Source organism: Oncorhynchus tshawytscha, linkage group LG06, assembly GCF_018296145.1.
Source record: "Oncorhynchus tshawytscha isolate Ot180627B linkage group LG06, Otsh_v2.0, whole genome shotgun sequence".
Taxonomy (NCBI): domain Eukaryota; kingdom Metazoa; phylum Chordata; class Actinopteri; order Salmoniformes; family Salmonidae; genus Oncorhynchus; species Oncorhynchus tshawytscha.
Genome location: NC_056434.1, coordinates 36,468,016 through 36,474,015, shown reverse-complemented (window position 1 = coordinate 36,474,015; position 6,000 = coordinate 36,468,016). Strand labels below are relative to the sequence as shown.

The window sequence follows — 6,000 nt, the reverse complement described above, 5'->3', positions numbered from 1 at the left end:
GAGTACAGTATATACATATGAGATGAGTATGTAAACCAAGTGGCATAGTTAAAGTGGCTAGTGATACATGTATTACATAAGGATGCAGTCTATCAGCTTTGATGCACCTGTACTGACCTCGCCTTCTGGATGACAGCGGGGTGAACAGGCAGTGGCTCGGGTGGTTGATGTCCTTGATGATCTTTATGGCCTTCCTGTAGCATCGGGTGGTGTAGGTGTCCTGGATTCTCTTGCAGTGTGGCTTGTCTGGCTTTGTTATTTTATATTTTGTAATTGGCAACACATCTTTGTCCACATCCTCTGAGGCCCACTCAGACTGTGATTTCAGTTTACACCTTGACCAAACTGGCTCTGTGCATGCATCCTCCACCATGCTGCGCATGTTGATTTTGTCTTTTCCCACCAGATGCATTCATGACACTCCGGTTAAAATAGCAAAACCAACTGTGAACCAACTATATTCATTTGGGGACAAGTCAAAACACAGATGAAATATTAATGGACATTTCTAGCTTGCTGTTACTAGGTAATTTGTCTTAGATAATCATTGGGTTGTTTTTTTTATACCTGAAATGCATATGGTACTTTTTTTAGCTGGATCTTTGTAGAATTTTCACCCATTTTGTGTCATATTTTTTCTAATCTGACATTTAATCCACAGATAAAGGGGAAACCTAGATCGTTTTTAGTTAGTTCTCTTTTATTAATCTCTCATCTTTCGTATTTTTCTTCTTCTGTGAATTCTATATGGCAGTTGGCAAACAACTTTATGGTGAATTACCGCCACCAAATGGACTGGAGTGTGGACCCTGTTCATTTTTCAATCACCCATGTGGGTTAGTATTCTCCTAAAAAACAATTAGTAGATGGGAGAGGCGGACTTTCAGCGTGTCAATCGTCTAAAATAGCACATGGCCACTCAACGTAACCGGTTTAGTTAATGGAAAATGTATTTATGTTTCACCATAGAGTAGGAGGCACCACTCTAAACACAGACCAAACACTTCTGCTTATGTGGAGCCTAGCTCAATAGCCTCTTAGCTCTATCTGAGGAGGACGGTGGAAGAGTTTGTTTCCTCTCCCTCTGAAGCCTTCTAATCCTGCTCCGTTGTCTGTGTTTGCGAGCGGGCTGCTCCCTCTGCCTTTATGGTTGTCAAGATAGTTTCTCTCTCCCACTTCTGTGTCTCTCTTTCCGGCTGCCGCTAGAGAACCAGGAAGTAAAGAGAGAAAGGGGGGAGAAAAATAAATACCCAGCAGCTGAGGAAAACAAGGAAGTGAATGCAGCCAGAGCTTCAGCTGTGAAGTGAAAGTAGACCAGGGCAGTTTGCATAAGGAAGTGCTAGCTAGCTATCGTCAACACTGGCTGTGCTCTCCCCAGCAGAGAGTTTAACGAAGAGCGACAGAAAGAGAACGAGACTGCAGCGCCTGCCTCACAGAAATACCAGCAGTGAGTACCCATTTGAACTGAGCTGCCCACTGGTAGGCCTCACAGGGGAAAAGTGAGTGTGAATGAGTCAGAGAACTGGATATAGCAGAGGGGAGAATATGGTTGTTTTTTGTTGTTGCAGCGAAGCCCGGGTTGTGCTGGTTGTTCGTGTCAGGAAGGAGAGAGAATACCCGAGCATTGTTCAGGAGGGAATAGGCCCCAACACAGAGAAGGAGAACCGAAGAGAAAAAAAAATAGCGGATTTGAATGAAGTTTAGGCCCTGCTGTGTATAATCGTAAATATTACTACGGAACTACAGTACCCGCCTTTGTCTCATACACTATTACTAAGTTCCAAAATGCATACTCGTGTTCTATCTAGAGCGTATAGCGAGTACGTAAGACAACTGTCATTTTCAAGTGCGAGTCCAAACATAAGAACGCAAAAATGCAAGTATGTGCTAAGTTTACCGGAAGTTCTATAAGCGAAAAGTCTGGAAAACAAAGCTCGCATTGGAACATAGTTTTACGTTAACCGGGGAGGATATCCCATAACACCTTGCGACAGAGCGAAACTTTTAAATTAACGGGGTCTAAGGTTCCTGCTTGGGAGAAAATGTTCCAGAGGAATAAGGAATACCTTTGTAAAATGTAAGTATTAGGTTTATTGATTCACCATATTTTGTTAATATTGAACGAATGACTTTCATATGAATGTTTTATTCAAATGTTGAGTCACTGCGCCAACTGGTTTGGAGGCAAGACATTTTAACATCGGATAAAAAACTGCAGGAAATGCAGCTAACTGTGTTCTGTTAAATCTAGGCTTGCTAGCCAGGCAAGTTATTTGTGCATTCTTAAATTATCAGTAAATACATGCATGTAGTATGTTTACCTAACGTTAGCTAACTTTCTTCGTGTCACCATTGCATATAATGAAATGAACCTTTTAAAACTTAACGTGATCAAGCCGAGGAATATGAAAAACCATTGCACATTAACAAAGCTAGTTGTGGTTCTCAGCAGCTTCAACTAGCGGTTGACGCACATCCCACCCCATCACCCAGACAGATGTGAAGAACTTGAGGACCTCCTGTCCACCAGGAAAATCACCCTATCACAGGAGTTTAGTCAGGAACTTATTCAGCAGTGTGCAACGTCACTATGTTAGTAGTGGATCCACACAGTATTCTCCATCATGCAGAATTGTCAGCTCATTGTAACATATGAAGCTCTTTCTAAAATACAGATGTGGATGATTTCTGCCCCAGAGTACTGTACTGTGTGCACATTTTATTACTGCCCAGCAAACACCATGTTCAACTATTTGTCTACAATTTAGACAACAATTAGTTGAATGAGGTGTTGGTGAAAGGTTGGAACAAAAACCTATAAACTCCTGTCCTGTGTATTAAAAAAAAAACGTGTGGCTGTTGTGAATAAATGTGCCCTCATGTCCTGAACAAGCTTTTGAACGTTAATCTCCTTGATGTGTCACTCTTGGGGTTGATTAAAGGTTTATGCTACTGAGCCATTTACTCTTTGTTCGTATTCATTTTATTTCTTATTATTACTTTGTTGAGAATGAACATGCACGTAAGCACTTTGGACCATATGTATCCTGTTGTATTCATACTGTACACAGATACAGGAAAACAACAGGGTTAATATTTTATAAGAAATAACCAGTGTTGATGTCTCCACACAATTCTGGTTTTGAGGCATGGGCATCTGGGGACTGCAGTTCATCTGTCTAATCCCCTGCAAGGAGAGAGAAGGGCATGAATCATATTTGGTGTATTCATTTAATAGATATTCCTGTTTATGTATGCATATAATTAAATTGGACCTGTTCTCCTTTTATAATATGCCAGTGTTTGTTTTGAATCCAATACATTAAGATGAAGTAGTCTAGACCTAATGTAGTTGTATTGAATCATATTGCCTATCAATTAGTTATCAGTGTATAGGGTTCAAGCTGTCTTGAACATCGGTGTAATTTGCATGGTTGTTGTATGAATTTATCACAATGTAAGCCTGCTCGTTGGAAATAAAACACCAGCAGTCCTAATGCAATGCAATATCAGATTTACAGTTTTCTGGCTATGTATCATTCTTAAACAGTAAGCAAACTTTTTTTTTTTCAGCCGCAGTACAATTCATGAAAGCTTACCTGTCATACGTCCACAATGATGTAGCAGCAGACCAAGCAATTCTGGTTGGTTTCAGCTTAATTTAGTGAACTACTAGGGTACTGAGAAAATTGATTCTGTTCCTTTACTTAGTATTTGTGTTCAATATTTCAATTCTGGCATAGTCCTTCACTGAATTGGTAGCACTAGTGGCTAATACTACTACATTGGGTATATTGTAAATGGATGTAGCTAGCTACACTACATGGCTACACTACATGATTAAAAGTATGTGGACATCTCATTCCAAAATCATTGGCATTAAAATGGAGTTGGTCCCCCTTTGCTGCCATAACAGCCTCCATTCTTCTGGGAAGGCTTTCCACAAGATGTTGGGATGTTGCTGTGTGGGCTTTTATTCAGCCACAACTGCATTAGTGAGGTTGGGCACTGATGTTGGACGATTAGGCCTGGCTCACAGTCGGCGTTCCAATTCATCCCAAAGGTGTTCGATGGGGTTGAGGTCAAGGCTCTGTGCAGGCCAGTCTAGTTCTTCCACACCGATCTCCACAAACCATTTCTGTATGGACCTCACTTTTTGCACAGGGGCATTGTCATGCTGAAACAGGAAAGGGCCTTTCCCAAACTGTTGCCACAAAGTTGGAAGCACAGAATTGTCTAGAATGTCATTGTATGCTGTAGCGTTAATATTTCCCTTCACTGGAACTAAGAGGCCTAGCCTGAACCATTAAAAACAGCCCCAGACCATGGAAACCCATTTTATTAAGATCCCAACAAACAGTTCTTGTGTTGACGTTGTTTCAAGAGACAGTTTGGAACTCAGTGAGTGTTGCATCTTAGGACAGACTATATATTTTTCTTGCTACCCACTTCAGCACTCGGCGGTCCCGTTCTGTGAGCTTGTGTGGCCTACAACTTTGCAGCTGTGCCATTGTTGCTCCTAGATGTTTCCACTTCACAATAAGAGCACATACAGTTGACCGTGGCAGTTCTAGCAGGCAGAAATGTGATGATCTGACTTGTTGGGAAGGTGGCATGCTATGATGGTGCCACGTTTAAAGTCACTGAGCTCTACTACTGCCACTGTTTTTATATGGAGATTGCATGGCTGTGTGCTCGATTTTATACACCTGTCAGCAACGGGTGTGGCTGAAATAGCCAAATCCACTAATTTGAAGGAGGGTCCACATGCTTTTATGCTACACAATTGTTAGTGGAATTCTAAATTCCTCTGTATTATTTCCCAATCAGAATTATTACTCTGTCAATGCATTCTAAAGGGATTGTAAGACCCAATATTTCTATAAGAAATGGACAGAGCCCCGGTCTTAAAAGTCAGGTAACAGCGTTTAATTCAAGAGAGTACTGGGTACATACACATTTTGCCACAGGTTATAAACTGAAAATGACGTCAGCGTTTCCTAAATGTTCTATCTCTTCATAACACCGGTAGAGAGGCCATATAGTTCTTGAGCCTTCCCTCCTCGCCTAAAGCCAAGGTCAGTCACTGTAAATCAACATTCTAGACAGTCTGGAGATAGTCTGGAGATAGTTCATTCATTTGTACAAGGAACAGACCGTCATTGTTACTAAACTCCTCCTACTAAACTATATACAATTGGGAATGGGAGCAAGAGAGAAAATTCATATATGTACAGTACATCATACTAGTCAGTTCTGATTGGAATGTATACATAATTAGTCATTTCAACCATAATTCAACCATAATTTCCTCCAACAACAATATATCATTTTATTTTTTAACTTTATTTAACCAGGCAAGTCAGTTAAGAACAAATTCTTATTTTCAATGACGGCCTGGGGACAGTGGGTTAACTGCCTGTTCAGGGGCAGAATGACAGATTTGTACCTTGTCAGCTCGGGGGTTTGAACTTGCAACCTTCCGGTTACTAGTCCAACGCTCTAACCACTAGGCTACCCTGCCACCCCAAATCTTTGTTGACGCCAGGTGCGTGATGAACTTTACTGTTTAGGTTAGAGGTCACATCGAGCTACCTTTCAATTTTGGGGGATTTTAAGCGCTCTGTGTTCTCCCAATCTACACGATATGCTGTTTCAGGTGTTCTCAGAAGATCACCCTTGAAAGAACAGGAGAACGCAGAATGCAAGTGGGTCTTTTGAACACAGACTATGTGAAGGTGGACACATGGAGTGTGAACTGTCTGACCGTTAAGGGGCAGGGCATTCTACCACATGTTTATATCTTATTTCTTGCTTTATACGTGTGGGTCAGTTGTAATTCAAGCCACCTTTTTCTAGCTTATTTCTTGGTATAAATGCAGGGACTTAAGGAAAGTGTTGGCAGGACTTATGGGAAGTGTACAGTGTATTTATAATTGTGCTTAGTCCTGCAATGGTCACACCTCATTAAGCTAGCCTCTTTGCATAGCTTGTTCACTG

The 6,000-nt window shown here is 41.2% G+C and overlaps 1 protein-coding gene across 5 annotated transcripts in view; it reads left to right on the top strand.

The window, feature by feature from the left end:
- The first annotated feature begins 1,000 nt into the window (after positions 1-1,000).
- The window catches only part of LOC112245413 (tripartite motif-containing protein 44), a 70,021-nt gene continuing 65,021 nt past the window's right edge, over positions 1,001-6,000 (top strand). For 2 of the 5 annotated variants that reach the window (XM_024413502.2, XM_024413506.2), the window contains exon 1: positions 1,010-1,447. The gene's annotated coding sequence lies outside the window, so the exon portion shown is untranslated. Of the gene's footprint in view, positions 1,448-1,568; positions 2,078-6,000 lie in introns of all 5 variants that reach the window. The other 3 variants (XM_024413504.2, XM_024413503.2, XM_024413505.2) reach the window with 3 other exon arrangements.